The following is a 22,560-nucleotide window of genomic DNA, read 5'->3' as shown; positions in this document are numbered from 1 at the left end:
GTGGCCCTCCTCTCCTGGGAGAACAGCGGCCTCTAGTGGCTTGTGCTGCGCAGCTGCGCGCAGACAGGGTTTCTGCTTCCTGCCCGGCTGCTATGGAGTTAATCTCCGCTGTTGCTGTGGGCGTGGCCTGGCTCGGGCAGCTACTCCAAAATGGTGGAGTCGCGTTGGAGCAGGAGCTGCTGGGAGGCTATTTATCTCCGTAAGGGGCCTCCCTGCTCCCTGCAGCCCAGGGGTTAGGGTGCCCAGAGGTCCCGGATTCCCTACCTCTGGATTAAGTGGCCCGCCCTGCCCCTTTAAGACTTCCAAAAAGCACCCGCCAAAACAAAACAACGACCACAAAAAAAAACAAGAAAAAAAATTTTTTTAATTAAAAAAAAAAAAAAATTTTTATTTAAAAAAAAAAAAGGTGGTCGTTCGTTTTTCTTTATTCTCCGGTGCCAGCCTCAGGCCTCTGCTCACCGGTCTTTCTGCCCTGTTTCCCTAATATTGGGGTCCCTGTCCCTTTAAGACTTCCAAACAGCGCTCGCCAAAACAAAGCAGCAAAAAAGCAAAAAAAAAAAAAAATGGTCGCGCGCTTTTCTTATGTCCTCTGTCGCCCAGCCTCCAGTGCCTGCTCACTGTTCTTGCTGCCCTGTTTTCCCAGTATCGAGGGCCCTACACTCTGGCCCAGATGGCTGGGGCTGGGTGTTCGGCAGCCCTGGGCTCCGTCTCCCTCCCGCTCTGCCTGCTCTTCTCCCGCCGGGAGCTGGGGGGAGGGGCGCTCGGCTCCCGCGGGGCCGGGGCTTGTATCTTACCCCCTTCGCGAGGCGCTGGGTTCTCTCAGGTGTGGATGTGGTCTGGATATTGTCCTGTGTCCTCTGGTCTTTATTCTAGGAAGGGTTGTCTTTGTTATATTTTCATAGATATATGTTGTTTTGGGAGGAGATTTCCGCTGCTCTACTCACGCCGCCATCTTCCCCATATGGTTATCTTTCTTAATAACCACCCCTGACTTCTTGGGCACCCCTTACTTCACAATTTTTCTTTATGCCAAATATTCTTCTTTTATCCTCACATCTGTATCCAGAACAAAAGTCCCCAAGTCTCAATATTTAATATTTTATATCTGGGTGCATTCTAGTTTTTTCCTACTGAAGTGTGGTCTTCAGACCAGTAGCATCAGCATCAGTAGGAGGCATACAGGCGTAGTAGGTGGTTTTCCCTTATCCGCAATTCTGTTTTCTGTGGTTTCAGTTACCCCCGTCAGCCACGTTCCAGAAGCAGATGATCCTCCTGTGAATCCTCGGAAGGTCAACAGTAGCCTAACCCTATGTCACAGTGCCTACGTCATCACCTCACTTTCTCTCATCACACAGCATGTTATCCTCTCACGTTGTCACAAGGAGGGTAAGTACAGTACAATAAGAGAGTTGAAAGAGACAGAGACCACATTCACATAACTTTAATTACAGTATATTGTTATAATTGTTCTATTTTACTATGAGTTATGGTTTTAATCTCTGACTAATGTATAAGTTAAATTTTATTATAGGTGTGTATGTAGAGAAAAAACAAAGTATATGTAGGGTTTGGCATGATATGAGATTTCAGGCGCCTGCTGCAGTTCTTGGAACGTGTCCCCTGTGGGTGAGGAGGGATGGCTGTACATTAAATCTTCTGACTCTAAGAGGCCTTGTCCTGTTAACCCCTGGGTTCAGCCCAGAGCAGCCACCCTCATTGCCATCTTACCATTGCACTGAGGGGGAGAAGTCTCAGGATGGCAGTTTAGCGTACCTACTGAGTATTTCACCTTCATGAACATCTACCTTGTTTGAGGGGCCTTAGGAATTCTGTAAAAGGAATTGAAAGTTTCCTGTCATCTCCTTTCTGTGGCGATATATAAATGAAGGAATATTGGAGTTGGTAGAGGAAAACACTTATAATAGGATAAGTGCTAGGAAGCCCCAGTCTCTGCTTGTTTGGTCTAATTAATTCATTTTTTTTTTTTTTTGCCATAGTTATAAGGGCTTCCAGCCTCATTAGTTGGCTCCAGCTTAGCACTAATAACAGCATGGGGGCCACCATCTACCAGTTCAGTTTTCTCATCTGTAAAATGGGAAATAACACTTAACTCATACAGTTGTCATGAGGATTCAATGGATTCTACCTGGCATATAGTAAATGCTCAAAAATGTTGGCTTTTCGTAATATAAGTGCTTGCTTACTCAGGCCTTGTTATATGCATCTTAATTACCTTATTTAAGGCCACCCTCCACTTATATTGTAATTCTGAAATTTCTTAAGTAATTTTCCCTCTTTTTAATTTACTCTTTCTTAATTTCTTACCACCTAAGAGGCAGAGGAAGATAAAGACACCACTTATGACAGTCCTCCTCATTCTTAAGATTTCTGGTCAAAAAAGATGATGGAAGTAAAGACACATCCCACCATTAGATCTTTCCTGGGGAAATACAAAGTTACACATTTATGTTTCTTGTTATAAAAAGAAATGACTGGCAAAGTTTCATTTATTTCATTACTAAAGAATAAATAAATTTATTTTGTGAAGGAAGAAAAGTATGGTACATGTCTTCATAAAAAATTCAACATAAAACTTCTCCTAGTTCCAGAATATTTTAAGTTTAGGTGTATTATTACCAAATACCATTCTCTCCCTTTCTTTTTTTCCTGAATTATAATTGCTTCATGCAAAGATATGAAGTGAGATAGATTGTTTTTAGAATAATATTCTGTTAAAAATCCTTTTAACTGCTACCCAAAAGGAAAATACTCATTTATGCTTCTTTGTAAACTAATGCTTTCATTGCAAATGATTGTAATTATAAGCAAAGACATTATTATGACAGTTAAAAAGTAGTTGACACTAAAATGAAGGGAAGGAAATTGTCAGGTTGGCTAAAATATAACCATATTTTAAAAAATAAAATATAATTTCAGTTATTCATGACCTTACCTTCCTTCTTCATGAAGGTATTTTGGGAATTGTTCTAGGTCTGGACTTCTTTAAAGAAAAAGTAAAATCTCTGATGTAGTGAAGTCCATTATAACTGAAACCAAAAAGGGAAGTCCCTGATTCTCAAGGTTCCAAACAGTTAAACAGTAAAAATTGCCCAAGGAAACAGGACAGTTTTTCTCTTGAACAGTCTGATCTATATAAAACATCTCCTTACTCATGAAGTTAACATAATAAGACTAAGCCAGCAGTTAAACTGATTAATTCTAAATTTGCTAAAGATTTCCATGTTTACTATGCTACAGTTAGTTTAGATACACATAGCCATAATCTCTTCATTATGTAAATTACTTAGTCTTGACTTAAAAAAAAAATCACATAATCTTTACAACAGAATTTAAATGGTACATCCAGAGAGCAATTTGATTTTTAAAAATAATATTTATTTCTAAACTAATATATAGTTCCAAATTAATACATTCTTCATGAAATGAATTACTAGGAATATTAAAATCCTCTTTGATCATGTTCCTACCAAACCCAGTGTTTTCCCCAAATGTTACCATATTATCGATATGCCGGGTGTCCTTTTTATTCTGTGTATTTTCAGAATACCCAATAATGCTTGTTTACTTTTGCAAAAGAGTCTCATACTCTACATATTATTTTTCCCCTTGTATTTCACTCAAAAATATGTTAAAAATCTATCTATATCAGTATTTCAAACTACTTCATTGCTGCATAATATTTTTGGTATAGTTATACTATAGTTGAGTTAGCTATTCCCTGGCTGATGAGGACAGAGGCTCTTTTTGTTTTTTATGACAAACATGTTGCAATATGTATATGTTCTTGGCACATATACAAGTTGTTTCTCTAAGACAGATCCTGAGAAGTGGAATTGCTTGTCATGGGGTATATTCATGTATCATTTTAATAGATACTATCAAATTGTCCCCAAAAGTAACACTCAGTTTTCCCACCACCATCAAAAAAATCAGAGTATTTTTTCCCTCATACCCTCATTAATACTGAATCAAAGATATGCAAAATAATGTTTATTAGTATCTAAAAATCTAAATTAAAATAGCACATTTGCCTATCAAGTTGGCAAAGATGAAAAAGTGTATTATTACTGACAAAGGGTATTCTGACATATGCACTTGTAGTCATAGTGGGGGGAATGTAAATGAGAGTGTGTGTGTCTGTTAGTACATATATGCTATTAGTACATGTTCTCATATACATACCTACATACATATACACACGTGAATAATTTGTATTACACCATAGCTATAGATTTGTAGCTCACTTAAAAAATAAAACTCAACTTCATATTTTGAGTATTTGTCATTAAATATTCCTCAAAAATTTGTTTTTAAAGGTTCTGTAATATTCAACCATATGGACTTACTATAATTTATTTATTTAACTCCCTCATACTGGGGTATTTCTCATTATATTTTTGAATTCATAGAAATGGAATTACTAGGACAAGGACATACTCCTTTTTTTTTTTTTGATGGAAATGGAAAGGGGCTTTTTATTGGAGGAGGAAGTTCATTTCTGCCTTTTAAAAAAGTTCTAACACTTTCCTCTTATACTCTGACCACTATTTCAACTAGGAATAAAAAGCAAAAATGAAAGTTATAATTAAAATTTTAGGACCATTCCAGCACCCAGGTGAAGGCAAAGGCAACTGCCCAAGGACATACACCTTTTATGGGGACTTTGACACACATTAGAAAATTGTTTTCTAGAAAAGGACACCAATTTAGAGCTATAGTGTGGCATGTTCATTTTCAAATCCCCAGTGCTTAGCTTGCACTGTACCTAATAATTAAAACTCTCGATTGATGCTACTACTTCTTTCATTCCTTCTTGATACTCAGCTTTTGTTCATATGTCTTCATTACAAATTTGCCTTTGGCCCTGATGGACCACTATTAGAAAATGTTTTCTCTTTAATCAAGGTGACAGTAGCTGATTAGTCAATCCTCAAGCATACGTTTATACACATGTACTTGACCCTTGAACAATGCCAAGTATAGGGACATGGACTCCCCCACTTCATAGTTGAAAATCTGTGTACAACTTTTGACTTCCTGAAAACTTAATTGCTAATAGTTTACTATTGATTTAATGGAAGTAAGTGATAAAAATACTATCTACATAACTTTTATGCATTCATAACATACCTTTTTCTTACATCTTTCAATATTTCTAAGCTACACCATTTGTGAGTTTTTTCTGTTTGTCAAAGATCTACAAAAATTTTCCAACATATTCACTAAAAAAAATCTGCCTATAAATGCAAGCATGCAGTTCAGACCCACGTTGTTCAAGGGTCAACTGTTTAACCTCTCAGGTATTAATTGTGAGGATATTTTTCTTGATGTATATCACCTGTATATCCTTTCCTTTAATCAAAATTTATTTTCCTTACTTTTTCTAATTGATATCTATAGGAAATAGGTTTTGGTGAAGGCAAAAAATCAGTATGGAGTCTGGGACTCTGACGGTAACCACTGAATGTCTTAAAGTTTTGGGATGCAAATTTCTATCTGAGAGGGTCTAGGAAAGGTGACTGGACACAAAATAATGATACTCAAGTCAACAGCAGTACGTATTGTCTGATTCAACTGAAATGAAATTCAAGAACAGGTAACGTGTCTGTAGTGGGTGAAGATGGAATAGTGGCTAACTCTGGGAAGGAGGATTGGCTTAAGAAGGGGCATGGGAAAACATTCTAGGGTAAAATGAAAATGTTCTATATTTGATCTGGGTGGTGGATACATGTGTTTATGCAAATGTTAAATGTTATCAAGCTGTACCTTTTAGATTTGTGCATTTTGTTGAATAATACCTTCAGGGTACATATGTCTTCATTCCCCTCATTGCGGGTAATCAGTGGGAAGGTTTTGCAAGCATGAATTAGGAGTATACTGAATTATGTTAAGCAGGGAAATGACACTATTCAGTAAATATTTATTCAGTTTCTACTATATTCCAGACATGTTGATTTCAATTTTAAAAACTTGTTCTGGTAGAAGAGTGAAAGTAGGTTGGCAAAAGTAAGACTGGAAGCATGGAGAAAGTTAGGAAGGTGTTGCACTAGTTCAGTCAAGAGATAATAACGCCTGGAACCAGGGCAGAGGCAGGCGGGATAGAAAAGGAGAAATGGGTGGGAAATGCTAAGGAGCATGTGTTTAGTATTTTCACCCGACCGTTCTCTGTGTGTGTGAGGGAACAGCTTAGTCTTCATTTTTCCTACCCTAGCACTTCACATACACCCTTTAAAAAAATGGTTTCTTTGTTTTTTCTCTTACCAGACTGTTAACTCCTTGAGGGAAGAAATGCCATCTTGGTATCTCCAACTTCTAGCAGGATGCCTGGTACATAATAGGCGCTCGATAAATGTTTGCCCAATGATGGGATATTTTTGATGGAAGGAAGAGCAGGGGAAAAAAATCCCAGAGTAGTGAGGAGTTAAGGGGTTGTGAGAAGGATAAGTGACACTGAATGACACAATGAGTGGTGAGCATAGATGGACTCTTCTTGGGCCTGTAAAGGCTGAGGTCCTAGGTGGTGTTCACGGCCTGAGAACCTAAGTAAATTCTAGTTTTTTCTAAGGATTGTTTTGCTGTCCCTTAAGATAGTTCTCCCCTGGCAGAAGGAAGAATTAGTCAGTCTCTTGGATTCAGCCTTCTGCATGAAACCCTAGATTGCAAGCTAGCTAGGAGTCCAGAGTCTTTGAAGTTGGATGGGCTGAAGCGCCTTGGGAGAGCTCTGTCCAGGCAAATCCGGGTAGGGCTGTCTGTCTGGATGCTCACTTCTGTGGGCGCACAAAGACCCCTAGTGATCTTAAGTAATTCACTTCTTTGTCCTGGGTCTTGATTTCCTCATCTGTGTATCAAAGGGGCTGGATTATAGTGTTTTTGGTTCTATCAACTCATAGGCTTGATAGGTCTGTTTTAGTCCTCCAGTTGTTAGTGAGCAGAAGGAGGCACTCTAAACCCACAGCTTAGATAGCACCTCCTTAGCAGTAGGAAATGACATTTTATATTCTGTAAACCTTAATGTCTTACCCACATTGAGGAGTGTACATGCATATACATGAGCTGGTGCCTGTCACCGTGGACATGCAGATGCACATATGCAGAGAGCCACCAGTGAATCATATTTTGGATGCTTTCCTCTTTTTTCTGGTATTGTGGTAAGGAAAAATGTGAAAGGGTATACTTTTAACTTTAAGCCAACAAGAGCAGGGTTCCAAAGCTCTCTAATACCTATTGTCAGAGTTGTGATTTACCTGTGGAGCCACTGTCACCCTGTTCTCTGCTGAGGACTAAAGCTGAATTATATTGCTTTGAAGCTAGAAAATATTGCCAACAACCTATTTGCATCTAAAGCTGGCAAATTATTTTCTCTTTCTAGTTTTGGTTTAAAAGTCTGCCATATGTTTTATATAATTTTGACTTGTTTCACTTAGACAGAAGTCACTAATTTATCATTTCTCAACCCTAGTGCTATGAGGTGGTTGCAATGAAAAGTGTTGCATGCTTAGGTAAGTTTGGAAAAATGTATATGATATTCTCTTATGGAAAACTGAAACGCACTTTGAACTATTAAAATTCTGAGAATTACTGAGGTAAAGAAATTTTGTTGTACCTGACAGTGCCTGACTTTATATGACTAGCCAGCTACTTTTTTCTTTCAATGCTTCTTAATATCTTTAAGAGCAAATTGGGATCCAAATTGTGTCCCCCTAATAACCATAATCACCACGATGATGATCTCTGCTTGTGGTTCTCTTGCTTCACATTCTACAGAGCGTGTTTAGGTCCATAATTACCTTAAAAATAAAAGCCTTCTGTTGTGAGGGATAGAAACTATCTTTTTGTCCTATGTGGGGAAATTCAGGTTCAGAGAGCCTAGCAAATGGATACACTAGGAAATAGATGCCACATTCAAGGAAAGGGAGTTTAATGAAAGGAAACCAACAATGGATGGAGAAACATCCTTGCTCCCAAATAGGAAGCAACTATTATATCTGAGCTTGAAGAGATGAAGGGAAGGAATCACTGCTGGAACCTCATGGGAGGTGATAGCTGTGGAAGAGACCAATTACTAGAACTTTCATAGAGGAACATGACCACCACCCATGGGCAACTCACCCCGGAAGGAGCTGGGGATATATGTACCCAGATCTTTCTTTCCTTCTGCCCTCCTGTTCCCTTCCATTGCTTCCCATTGGCAAAACCAAATGGAAAGAGAGATCAAAGAAGCCTGATTGATGTGTGCCATGAAGGAGTGCTTTCTGAGGAACAGAGCAGAGTGGAGAGGGGTGGACATGTACCTGGAGGAACAAATGGGGAATATTTAGCAGTGTTTAGAGAAAGTCTTTTTGAAGAGATGGCATTTGAGCTGAGACTTCAGTGAAGCAAACATCATAGGTAAGAATTTATCTGCAGAGGGAGCAGCAAATATAAAGACCCTGAGGTAGGAATGAACTAAGTGTATTTGAGAAGCAGAAAGAGAGTTGAGTGCCCATGGTGTGGTGAGCCCGGTGAGCATGTACACAATCAACTCAGAAAGGTGGACAGTTATTGGAACACTTAGGACATTGTAGGGTGGCAGTAAGTTTCCCTTTTATTGTAAGTGTAATGGGAAACAAATGGAAAGTTTTAAGTTACTGAGATGTGATGTAATCTGCATTTTGGAAGGATTGCTTTATTGCTTTGTTGAGCCTAGATGCAGGGGGGTGAGCACAGAAGCAGGGTGCCTGCTTAGGAGGTGATAGCAGGATGATGAGGCATGATGATGGCTGAGACAAAGGCAGTGGAGAAGGTGAGCAAAGTGGACAGGTTAAGGGTCTGTGCTGAAAATAGGGAAGACAGGACCTGTTCTTGCATTGCATGTGGGAAGAAGAGGAAAATGAGGCATTAAGGTTAGTATCTAGGTTTTTGTACTTGAGCAATTCAGTGGTTCATCATGCTATTTACTGAGATAGGGAAATCAGGGGAAATGCAAATCTGAGAGGAAAATTATGAGTTCTGTTTGGGATACATTCAGTTTTAAATATTCTACAAGAATTCCAAGTAAAGATGTCAAGAAGCAGCTGGCTATGAGTCTTAACCTCAGGAGAGAAATAGGGGCTGGAAATAGACATTTGATATGTTATTTGAAGCATGTATATGAGATAGAATTGCCTACTGCAAGATTATACATAGAGAAAAAATGTCTTTTTCTGGCAATATGGAAAGCTAGAGATTCTTAAATTCATGTCTGCTACATGACATCGAAAAATAGTCAACAACAATTAAAAAAAACCTCTAAATATCAAATTAGCCCTTTATGAAACTAATGGAAATCCTCTGAGGTTAGGAATAAAGAAGAGCAAGAGAACCTGGAGGTAAATGTTATGGACTGAGGACTTGGTCCCCCCAAAATATTGATAAAATATTGATGGTATAAACACTAATAATGCTTAAGTTATGGAATTAAAATTAATGTAGAGCTAAAATATGGGGCCCTACTTGCATGATATGAAGAAGCAAGGTGATTGTAGTTAAAGCATTCCAAAATCTTTATGAGGTGGTAAAGACTAACTTTATATTCTGTTAAGCTAAGTGTTCATTTACATTCTAGTGACAAAGAGAATAGAAATAAGGTGTATATATTCAAAACCAGTAGGAGAGCAAAATGAAATGAGAAAAAATATCTAAATTCAGTTTAAGTTTATGGGGAAAAAGGTGGGGGGGAAGAGAGAGAAAGAAACAAAGGGCAGAAAAAATGAAAGCTTTAAGTAAGATGGAAAAATAAATCCAAATACCAGTAATCATAATAAATTTAAATAGACTTAATTCTACAGTTGAAGATCATAGATTGTCAGAATAGCTTTTTAAAAAGATATCTCTGAGCAACCTAAGTGTCCATCAGTAGATGAATGGATAAAGAAGATGTGGTACATATACACAATGGAATATTATTCAGCCATAAGAAGAAAACAAATCGTACATTTGCAACAACATGGATGGAGCTAGAGGGTATTATGCTCAGTGAAATAAGCGAGGCAGAGAAAGACAAGTACCAAATGATTTCACTCATAAGTGGAGTATAAGAACAAATAAAAAACTGAAGGAACAAAACAGCAACAGAATCACAGAACCCAAGAATGGATTAACAGTTACCAAAGGGAAAGGGACTGGGGAGGGTGGGTGGGAAGGGAGGGATAAGGGGCGGGGAAAGAAAGGGGGCATTATGATTAGCATGTATAATGTGGGGGAGGCACCAGGAGGGCTGTACAACAGAGAAGACAAGTAGTGATTCTACAGCATCTTACTATGCTGATGGACAGTGACTGTAATGGGGTTTGTGGGGGAGACTTGGTGAAGGGGGGAGTCTAGTAAACATAATGTTCCTCATGTAATTGAAGATTAATGATACAAAAAAAACCGTTATCTGTGTGTTGTTTGTAAGATACATACTTATAGGACAAAATTAATTTATGAGAAAGAATAGAAAAAGATATTCCAGGTAAATTTAAGCTAGAAGAAATCTGGTACACCATCATATCTGACTAACTAGAACTTGAAGAAAAATATAATACTAGAGATAAAAGTGGTTACTATATAATGATACAAGGTTCAATTTTTCAGACAAATACTCCTAAGTTTGTATGTTTCTAATAGCCTAGCCTCTAAATATATAAAGCAAGTAGATAATAGATAGGTGATGGATAAACTGATCAAATTCAAGCAATAGATAAATATACAATCATAGTGGGAGATTTTAAGGCATATCTCAGTGTTTGATAAATCCAGAAGACAAACATCACTATAGATACAGAAACTTTGAAGAACACAATTAACAGCCTTGATCTAAGACAAATATAGAACTCTGTACTTAATTTTGGAGAACTGAAAGTTGGAGAATATGTCTCTTTTCAAGAACACCCAGATTATTTGAAAAGCTGACTAGTTCTTAGCCCATAAAGTAAATCTTGACACATTTCAAAGAATCAGTATCAAGTAGAACTCATTTTCTTACCAATGCACATAAGGCAAAAGTCAGAAACAAAGTGCTAACTTAAATATGTGTTTTATAAAATTAAAAATTAGTCTTTAAATATCTCAAACATCATAAGAAACCATAATAGAAATTAAAATGGAAAGATAATGAGAATGTTACATAACTACAGATTTACCTTTAAAGCTTTATTTAGAGGAAATGTAAAGCCTTGCTTGTTTATTTTAGAAAAGAAGACTGGAAATGAGATAAGCATTCAATTTAAGAAATGGGGAAGAGAAAAACAGAACAAATCAAAAGAAAGTAGAAGGAAGAAATTGTAAAGATGAGAGAGAAGTTAGATGAAGTAAAAAGAAAGATACAGTGAATGGATCAACAAATCAAAAATTACTTCTTTAAAAATACTGATAAAATCAATAAACTCCTAATTATCCAAGAAAAAATGGTGTAAAAATTGAACAATGATTCAAATAACTGAATTTCTTATCAGAAAACCATAAAGGCTAGAAGACAGTGGAGCCACATAATTAAAAATAGTAAAAGAAGAGAATTTTCAACCCTGAATGACATCCTGAGAAAAGAAATTGCTTTCAGAAACATAGGTAAAATGAAGATGTTCTCAGGTGAAGGAAAAGTAAGGGAGTTTGTCACCATCAGACCTATTCTAGAAGACATGCTGAAATTCTAAGTTCTTCAGATTTGAGGAAAATGATACCAGGAGAGCCTTGCAACTTCAAGAATAAAGGACATACAACAGCATTGGCAAATACTGGTGTAAATAGGGTATTTTTCTTTCCTTAAGTCCTTTAAAACACATGTGACAGTTGAAAGTAAAAAGTATAATGTTATCTGATGGGGTTTTCAACTGCTCAGACTTCAACCCAAATGATAGCTATAAAATAAAGAAGGAAGAATGAGAGAACCAATGTGGCTGTAAGGCCTTTTCATTTTGTTTGAAGTGGCAAAATATTGGCTTTAAGTAGATTGAGAGGTTTGTGTATTATTATCACTACAAGCAACTACTAAAATAATACCACCAAGAGTTAAATCGTCTTGATGATCAGTGTAACAAGTAGACAGAAAATCAGAAGGGGTATAGAAGACCTGGATTCTTTCAAGTATGCAGGGAACATTCACTAAGGCAGACCATATAATGAATCACGCAACAAACCTTAACAATTTTAAAGAATTGAAATCATACAAAATAGGCTCTTCGACTATAGTGAAAGGAAATAAGCCCACCTATGTGGTCAAGCAGCTTTTTACAAAGGTCAAGAAAGGATAGCTTTTTTCAAAAAATGATGCTAAAACTATATCCATGCAAAAAAATTCACCTAAGCTCATACTTCACACTTTATACAAAAATTAACTGAAAATAAATCATAGAGCTAGATATAAAACATAAAACTATACATTTTCCAGAAAACTATACTATAGGAGAAAATCTTTGTGGTTGTGAATTAAAAGTTTGGATATCCAAAGCATGATCCATAAAAGAAAAAAAACCTGATAAATTGGACACCATCAAAACTAAAAACCTTTGTTCTCCAAAAGGTAATTTCAAGAATAAACTATAAAGTCATAAACTAGGAGAACGTATTTGCAAATCATGTCTGAAAAAAGACTTGTATTCAGAAAATACAAGAATTCTCAGAACTCCATGATAAGAAAACAGCAACCTAAAAAAGAAAAATAAATAAATAAATAAGAAGAAAACAGCCCAATTAAAAAAGAATAGGCAAAGGGTTTGAGCAGGTATTTCCTCAGAGAAGATATAGAGATGGTAAATAAGCACATGAAAAGATGCTCACCATCATTAGTCAATAGGAAAATGCAAATTGAAACTGTAGTTAGTTATCAGTACACACTATTAGATGGATAAAATGAAATACAAAGAAACCTGACAATACCAAGTAATGGCAGGGTTGCAGAGCATCTAAGATTCTCACTTATTGCTGGTGGGAATGTGAAATGGCAGTGTCTTTGGAAAATAGTTTGACAGTTTCTTATCAAGATAAATGTACAATTACCATGTGACCCAGAAATCTTATTCCTACCCAAGAAAAAAAAATATATATGTTTACCCAAAAACCTGTACAAAAATCTGAGTATTTATAGCAACTTTGTTCATAATTGCCTCACACTAGAAACAATGCAGATGGCCTTCATTTGGCAAATAGATAAACAGACTGCAGTACATCCATACAATGCAATGCTACTCAACAATAAAAAGTAATGAACTATTGATGCACAGACAATACAAATGGATTTCAGTTGCATTTTGTTGAATGATGGAAATCATATCGATAAGGCTACATATTCTTTTGTAGCATTTAAATGACATTCTGGAAAAGGCAAAACTATAGCAGACTGACTACAAAAAGAGAGCATGAGGAAATTCCCCTCCTCCTCCTGTCAGATGATGGTTACATAGGTACCTACTTTATGAATAAAATGGTATGTATGTGTTGTTTTAAAAATTCAATTTACTTAAACAGAAATGAAAACAGTTCACCCATTTCTCCCACCCCTAACTCCCTGCCCCTGCCAACCACCAATCTATTCTTTGTATCTGTGAGCTTGGCTTTTTAAAAAAGTAACTTATTTATTTTTAGATTCCATATATAAGAGCAATAATATGGTATTTGTCTTTCTCTGTGTGACTTATTTCACTTAGCATAATGCCCTAATGATGCATCCATGTTGTCACAAATGACAAGATTTCATTCTTTTTTTGTGGCTGAATCATACTCTGTTGTATAAATATATCCCACAGTTTCTTTATCCATTCATCCATCAATGGACACTTAGGTTTTTTTCGTATCTTGGCTATTGTAGATAATGCTGTAATGAACATGGGTGCATATATATCTTTTCGAGTTAGTGTTTTCATTTTCTTTGGATAAATACCCAGAAGTGGTATTGCTGCAACATACAGTAGTTCTATTTTTAATTTTTTGAGGAACCTCCGTGCTGTTTTCAATAGTGGCCACACTAAGTTACATTCCCACCAACAGTGCACAAGGGTTCCCTTTTCTCCATATCTTCACCAACACTTGTTATTTCTTGTCATCCTGATAATTGCCATTCTAACAGGTGTGAGGTGGTTATTGTATTGTTTTCATTTGCATTTCCCTGATGTTGAGTGATGTTGCACATCTTTTCATGACGATCTGTATATCTTCTTTGGAAAAATGTCAGTTCTTGTCCTCTGCACTTTTTAAAATCAGATTCATTTTTTTTTTTTTTTTGCTGTTGAATGAGTTCTATATGTATTTTAGATATTAACCCCTGATTAGATATGTGATTGGTAAATAAAGTCTCCCATTCTGTAGGTTGCCTTTTCATTTTGTTGATGATTTCCTTTTTGTGCAGAAGCTTGTTGGTTTGATATACTACTCCTTGTTTATTTTGGCTTTTGTTGCTTTTGCTGTCAGATACAAAAAATCATCTCCAAGACCAATGTCAAAGAACTTACTGTCCATGTTTCCTTCTGGGAGTTTTATGGATTCGGGTCTTATATTCAAGTCTTTAACCTCTTTTAAGTTAATATTGTGTGTGTGTTGTAAGATAGGGGTCTAGTTTCATTCTTGTGCATGTGGCTGTCCAGTTTTCCCAACATCATTTATTGCAGAGACTATTCTTTCCCCATTATATATTCTTGGCTCCTTTTTTGTAAGTTAATTGACCATATATGTGTGGGTTTAATTTCTGGGCTCTGTGTTCTTTCACATTGATCTATATGTCATTTTTTGCACCAATACCATACTGTTCTTAAGTGACATTCTGGAAAAGGTGAAACTATAGAGGTTGCCAAGGGATAAAGGGGAGTGACTGACTACAAAGAGATTGCATAAACAAATTCTAGAGGGGTGGTCAGACTGTTCTGTATCTTGTTTGTGGTACTGGTTACAAGACTATGCATTTGTGAATTCCAGTAAATGTAACTAAAAAAATAAAATTAAAAAATTAATAGGAAGAAAATCCATGAGTGTTGGCAGGGAGCAATACTGGGAGTTAAACAATAAGGAGAGGGAATTCTAATTTATTGTTTATTTTGAGGAATCAGGGCAGACTCCAAGAAAGTGACTTTAAGCTGAGCTATGAAGGATGAAGAGGAGTTGGCTAGGAGACAGATGGGGGAAAGAGAATTTCAGGCAGAAGAAATAGCTTACAGAAGTACTCGACAAGACAAGGGTTCATTTTGGTTCTCAAAAGCTAAGCTAAAACCAGTATGTTGCATAAGATTGTATAGCAATGATATTTTAATTAAAAAAAAAACAGTATGGTTGTAGCCCAGAGCACTCCCAAGAGAGATGAGACTTAGGAGAGAGGTGCCATTACCTGCAGGGCCTTATAGGCCATTTAAGGATTTTAGCTTTTACCCAAAAACAGTGGGGTTTTTGCTAGTGATTAGGAATAACATTAGACTTCAAATTGTGGTTTAACATAGGGCTGCGTGTTGAGAACAAATTGGAGATGAGGGAGAGTAGAAGCTGGATGATCTGTATGGTGAAGTGATGATCCAAGCATAAAACAAAAAAATGATCTGAGACACAGTCCTTTTACAGGCTGTAATTTACACCCTCTTTCTGGGAAAAGGGAGCATTTCTAATAATGCTTACTCCTGTTTCTGATAAATTTTGATAGAATGAAGACTTGGTTCTGGGTAACTAGTGACACACAAAGTTGACTATGAGCTGACTGTCAAGAATCTCGTGACCTTCAACTAAACTGTTCTTTCTATTTGTATATAATCCATTCTCTTTTCTGGAGAATTTTCCTATTAGGGATATTTTAACTGATGTACAAAGAGCATTTTTTCCCCCATGTATTCTGCAATATTGTAATAAAATGTTGACAAATTTTTATTAAAAAAAGACTTTAACAGTGTTTCTGGAAACAAGATCGGTGTTCAAAAATCAACTGCTTTCCAGGATATCAGCAATAAACCACTAACAAATGTAAATTCTAAAAGATGCTATTTACAATAGCCATAAAAATAAGGAATTTGGGACAAAGTATAACAAAAGATAGGCAAGGTCCTTATAAAAAATGATTAAACACTGAAAGTGCATTAGTTTCCTAGAACTGCCATAGCAAATTCCCACAAAGCTGGCAGCTTAAAACATTTATTCTCCTGCAGTTGTGTAGGGCAGAAATGAAGATGTTGGCAGTGCTGCAATCCCTCTGAGGGGAGGATTCTTCCTTGCCTCTTTTAGCCTCTGGTAGTCCCAGGTATTCCTTAGCTTGTGGCTGATTGACCTGTTTCTGTCTCCACGTCCACATACTCTTCTCTGTCTTCTCTTCTGTCTCTTATGACACTTGCCATTAGATTTCAAAAATCAGGGTGACAGCATCTTGAGATCCTTCATTACACTAAGGTAGTCAATTACAAGGCTCTTTTTCTAAATAAGTCACTTTTACAAGGTCCAGGGGTTATGGACACCTCTTTTGGGGGCCACTATTCAACCCACTACTTACAGTTAAGAACGAAATAAATGGAGGGATGTACCATGTTGGTACTAATGAAGACACACATAATGATGTTAATCCTTGCCAAACTGATCTTGCTAAGTCAAATCAATGTATACCAATTACATTCCCAAAGCGTTTTGCAGTGGAACCTGACAAATTGATTCTAAAAGGGACAAATAGCCAGGGTACTCTTTAAAAAGAACTGGGTGAGGAGATGTGCCCAACTAGATATCGAGATTTATTTGAAAATTTTTCTAGGACCAGGTGGCATTGGCACAAAGATAAAGAGATCAATGAAACAGAAATTAACCTACCCATATATTGAGACCTGATAGATGGAAGATGTGAAGTTGCAGACCAGTTGGGAAAGAACGGCTTTTAGGAAATGCTCTTGGAGCAATAGATTATGCACAGTGAAAAAACTGACATTGGATCCCTACCTCACATGATGTCCAACATCAATTCCAGATGACTGCAAGACTTACATGTGGAAGCCCAAACTTTAACACTGTTTGAAGAAAATATAGAAGATTTTTCTTTTTGACAAAAAGTAGGAAATGGTTTCTTTTTTTTTTTTTTTTAGGTTATTAATTTCTTCTTTACTTCAGCTTTATTGACACACAATTGACAAAATTACGTATATTTAAGTAGTATAATTTGATGTTTTGATATACACATACATTGTGAAATAGTCACTATAATCAAGCGAATTATAAATATATTTATCATGTCCACATAGTTACCCTTTTGTGTTTGTGTATGGTTAGGGTATTTTAAGATTTTACCCTTTTGGCGAATAAACAAGTTTACAGTACAATATTGTTAACTTGTCACCATTCAGTCTATTAGAGCTCAAGAACTTAGTTATCTTGCATAACTGAGACTTTGCACCCTTTGATTAGCATCTTCCCAGGGAATGGTTTCTTAAGCAAAGAAACAGAAAGTACTAATAGTAAAAGAGAACAGTGACTACATTTTTGTAAACAGGAAGATATCAGAAAAAGAATAAAAAGACAAGCCAAAAACTTAGAGAAGACATTGGAATCATACAACAAAAAAATTGATATGCAGAGTATAAAAGGAATTTCTTAAAAAATTTAAAGACCAACAAAATATGCATATATAGCCTATTATATCTCTCTATATTATTGTATGTATGTTATATCCATTATTCTATATTCTAATATAAAATTGGGCAAAATACATGAGCAGGCATTCTGAAAGAGGAAATATGAATAGTCAATGAGCATATGAAACCATGTTCAATCTTATTGTTGATCATGGAAGTACAAATTAAAACATCAATGAGATATCACTTTACACCCCCTAGAGTAGCAAAAAATGAAAAAGCTATATTCTTTTGGCCTGAGGAATAACAGAAACTCTTGTTGGTGGTAGTAGACATTGGGACAAGCATTTTGGGTCACAATATGGCATTAGTAAATTTCGATTTGCACATACCGTGTGACTTAGCAGTTCTCTTCCCAGGTGTAGACTCTGGCCTAGAGAACCTCTCAGCCTATGGGAAGCAGACATGTGCAGGAATGTTCACAGAAGCAAGGTTTGTAATGACAAGTAACTAGAAACCACCCACATGTCTGTCTGTAGGAAAATGGACACATAAAGGTGTGGTCATAGGATGAAACACTGGAGAGCCATGAAGATGAATGAAATATTGGTGCTCACATAAGCAGTGGAAGACTCTTTGAGACTTAACATTAATTGAAGAAAAAAGCATGGCTTAGACGAATACATTTAAATTTTATAAAGTTTACATTTTAGTTTCATAAGGTTTACAAAAGTACAGGGTCAGATCCTGTCTATATCTAAAATTGTCATATTTTGTTCCTTGTGGAATTTTTCACATTAATTTTGATTTTTAAAATATTACATTAAAGGATTATTTATCCTAAGTATGAGGGTCTTTGGTGCCCCCCTAAATTTTGCACCCACAACAAATGCCTCACCTGCCCCATCCTGTTCTGGTTCTGGTTGGTTTTACTACATTTCATAACTTGCAAAAATGTCATATGTGTTCTATTGAATTTATCTAGTATTTCAAAATTTAAAAATTAAAAAGAAAACATAAAGAAGAAAAGATGGCTAGGGAAAGAATTCTGAGGTCGCTCCATATTTCAATAATCTGAAAGAGATGTTGCAAGTTAAAAGGATCAAGAAGGAGAAGCCAGCAAGGTGGGAGGAAAAACAGACTGTGGCATTTTCTAAGAGTGGAAATATTTGCAAGTCTGTTGGTTCAAGGCAGCTGCTCCTATAAATAGCTTGACAGTCACCTGTTAAGCATACACCTTCTCAATCACCTAGACCTTGCCTTCGTAAATCTTGCCTAATTATAGCCTAGCTGCGAGAAGAACACACATTGTGCATTCATGCACATGAAACATAAATTATAGTGTAAAATATAAAAAGCTGTATTTTTGAGCAAAGGCTTGGATATTGTTTTTAGATTTTAAGTGGTCAACATGGCATGCTGAATTTGAAACGCTGCTGTGCCTCTACCTGTCTTATGCGATTGACTGGTATATTCCTTTTATGCTTCGAGCCTCAGCTCAAATGCAGTTTACTGTTAGATGACTCCCTTGAGGCCAGTTTTTCTTCTGTCTTCAGCCGTCATATTGGCCCCAGAACAGTGTGGGCAAAGCAGCTTTGAGGCATGCCTTGGGCAGGAGAAAGGGCCAAGTGAGAATAGATGTAGGATCTCAGATAATTTAAGACAGTGAGGCAAGCTGAAAGCCCCAGCAGGAAGAATTTGTGGTGATTTCTGAGCTGGTTAGAGCAGAAGTGTTTAAAAATATGAACCAAAGTTGGAATTTAAAAGAACAAAAGGGAAGAAGGTTATGTATAGCTCTGAGGACTGCATTCAGATGCTGGAGAAGTCAAGGCTTCCTTCCCTCCCCACCTCCTTCCCTTTTCCTTCAACATTTATTGAACTCCTCCTGTAGGCCAAATGTTGATTTAGGGATGGAGGCTGCGAAGATTAGGACATGACCTGACATGACAGCTTAGGAGTGCTGTCATATTTTGTTGATTCTAATTTGTACATTTTTTTACCTTATCTCTGAAGTTGGATTATATATTATAATCATGTTTTGACAGCATCTTTATTATGTCTTCCAACTGAAAGTGACTTAGATTTCATAAATACTATAGAAGCCCTGTCTGTCTCTGCCAGTTTTACCTGACTGCCAGATGTTGATTTGGAGCATCCTGCATGGCTTCCTCTTAGAACCCTAAATGGGGTGATAGGGAACAAGCTCCTTGTCCTTCATGACTGCTGCAGTTTGTATCACTGCATCCCTTTAAATGAGCAAAGCTTGGAGAGGTGGACTCGAGTCACCGTCTGACTACACCACTCCCCTCTCTCTTCTCTTGATCTTCTAACCTAATCCCAGGTGGAAAAAAAAAAGTGGACTTTTACTTCTGCTGATTTCAGATCCATGGGTAAGCCATAATGGTGAACAGTATTATCTTTCTAGCCTATGGGAGGGACTGTATATTCTTATTCAAAGGAATTAATTCTTGACATGGTTTAAGTAGGAACCACAAGAATTTAGCACCACTAATTTAGTGGCTATTTTCTGCCCTGAATCTATAGGACTCACAAGGGTGAAAGGCTATAAAAAACATGACTTAAGGTGAGGTAGTGGTGGTGGCGAGGATTAAAATGTGCTTATTTAATAGTTGTAAAAATATAATTCCTTTGGTACTGACCAACTTCTTTTGGTCTTACTGCTTTTGTAAGAACATTGAGAACAATATTAAGTATTACACATTTCAATGGAAATACATATAGTTTCACTTAACTGTGGTCCTGACTGCTTTTTTTGAGGAAAAAAAATGTCTTAGTTGTATTAACAACATGTCTTAATTTAGTTTACAGTTTTCATCAGAAAATAATGTTGATTTATATCAAATGCCTTTGAAAGATATATCAAATCTAAATCTAAATCAAACATTTCAAAACAAAATCATCATGGGACTTTTTTCTTTGATATACTGATATAATAGTATACATATTTAAAGAGTGAATAATCTTTGCATTACCAAAATAAACATTGTTATGGTGTATTGTTATTTTATTTTAGTATGTATTCAATTTTCTGGTGTTTTATTTTGGCTTTTACATCTATATTAAGTTAAATTATTCTATACAGTGTCTGTGTGTGTGTGTGTTTGCTATTTTAGTTAGGTTTTCTATCAACATTGTGGAAGTTCTTAATGAATTGTGAAGCTTTCCATGTTTTTTTAGATGCTCTGAAATTTCAAATTCATGCTTTGCCTCTTACAAGAAGAATAAATGGACAAGTTGTTTTACTTGTTTTTAACTTCCTTTTATAAAAATTAAATACTCAAGGTTTTATCACTTTTGAAGTAAATTTTTATCACTTATATTTTGTTTATGTGTATATTTATTATTTATGTTTTCCTCTATAAAATTTCAAATATATTACCAGATATATACACAACAGATTTTAAAATTATAATGTCTGTCAAATCTATGGTAAATCTTGCACATAAATTTTGTAAACCTGATTGATAATTTTGTGTATTTTGCTTTTGAAAAATAATTATGTTTAGTCTTTCTAGCAGTTCGCCTCTTTACAGTCTAGCCTCTAGGTTAATTTATCAAATATTTTCAGGTTCTCCAAAATATGAAAGTTATATATTATCTCTTTTAAACACTCTTTCAGTTTTATTATACATATAGTGGGTCTTTTGGATTTATTCTCCACAGCTCTTCTATCACCTTTTTTCTATCTTAATCGTTTTTCCCCAAGTTCTGGGAAGATTGCTTGGGGCTAAGGTTCTGACTTACTGATTTGCTTGAAACTTGACAACTAATCTTTCTATTTTCTCAGTCTTTTCTGATTTCAGATTTTCTCATTTTTACTTACTGCCTATTCTGGTGTCCAGAGTGCAGAATCCTCTTCAGCTAATCAGAGAATTTCCAAAATTTGATACAGGATTATTTAATCTCATTACTCAGATCATCACTCAGATTGATACCTTTTTTGACTTGTACTACTTTTTCCTGTTTACAGTTATTTACTGAATTAAAGAGGGAGGTCAGGGTTTGTCCAATACTGGTGGTTTAAGTTCTACAGATTATGTGGCTTTGAAGTTCCAGACCAACCAAGCTTGAGGGTAGCTGGGGCAGTGGTTCCACCATTTTTCTGGAAGGTTGCCTTTATTTGGAGAGAGCTATGCAACCTCTTTGTTCTTTCCCCAGCATGGCAGTCCCTGTCCAGTGTTAGGTATTTGGAAAGACCCCAAAGATCCCTGTTCCTTGTGGCTCTGACATGTGGTGTCAGAGCTGGGGGCTGATTTGTATGTGCCCCTCACAGGTCACCAGTGGCCTATATTTACCTCCAGCTTTTGCTACTGCAATGAAAGTTATAGTAAGATTTTGCTGGGGTCTCTTTTTATTTAATTTCCAGACTTCAAAGAAACCAGGGGTGATATATCTTCTCTTCATGGTCTTATCTCTATTATATTCAGCAAAGATTCCTTCATTTCTTAATTACCAGCATTGCTAGAACATGTTTCCTGTTTATAATATCTATAGGTTATTTCAATAGGAAAGCTGCATGGAATAAAGGGTGGTTAAATGTATCCTACAGTCACCATTTTTAGCTGAAAACCATGTCTGCCTTTCTGAAATCTGGGACAGCTACCAAGTTAACACCCACATGTACTAGTAATGGCTGGCAGAGTAGGGAATCGGGGGCAGAAGATTTATGCTATATATTTATTCCATTTCTCAGTCATCACCTACAAGCAGATGTCTTCTACAAGAACACCAATTCAGTAGCCAAGAGTATCTTGGAAAGAGGAAGCCAACATATTTTCCATAATGCTTGGTGTCCCAATGTTTTTGATACCTCAAAGTCACCAGATCAATTAAATGTCCGATTACGGCCTGATGCTTTCTGCATCCTGCCATCCCATCTGTTGCTGTCAAAGCCCTTCAGAAACACAGGTGGATACCTTTATAACATGTCTGTTTTACCCTCTGCAAACCATTTCTTGTTAATAAGATTTACCTTCAGGTGGAAGGAAATCAAGTCACTGCTTCCATA

At 36.3% G+C, this 22,560-nt stretch overlaps 1 protein-coding gene across 3 annotated transcripts in view; it reads left to right on the top strand.

Moving 5' to 3' along the window:
- C3H9orf85 (chromosome 3 C9orf85 homolog) overlaps positions 1 to 22,560 on the top strand; it is a 284,332-nt gene that overhangs the window by 176,292 nt on the left and 85,480 nt on the right. For 2 of the 3 annotated variants that reach the window (XR_008996504.1, XR_008996505.1), the window contains exon 3: positions 1,234 to 1,386. The gene's annotated coding sequence lies outside the window, so the exon portion shown is untranslated. Of the gene's footprint in view, positions 1 to 1,233; positions 1,387 to 2,333; positions 2,854 to 22,560 lie in introns of those variants that run through there. The other variant, XR_008996503.1, reaches the window with a different exon arrangement.

This window comes from Manis pentadactyla, chromosome 3 (assembly GCF_030020395.1).
Source record: "Manis pentadactyla isolate mManPen7 chromosome 3, mManPen7.hap1, whole genome shotgun sequence".
Classification (NCBI taxonomy): Eukaryota; Metazoa; Chordata; class Mammalia; order Pholidota; family Manidae; genus Manis; species Manis pentadactyla.
Note: the sequence above shows the minus strand (reverse complement) of the source record. Positions and strands in the feature narration are given on the sequence as shown.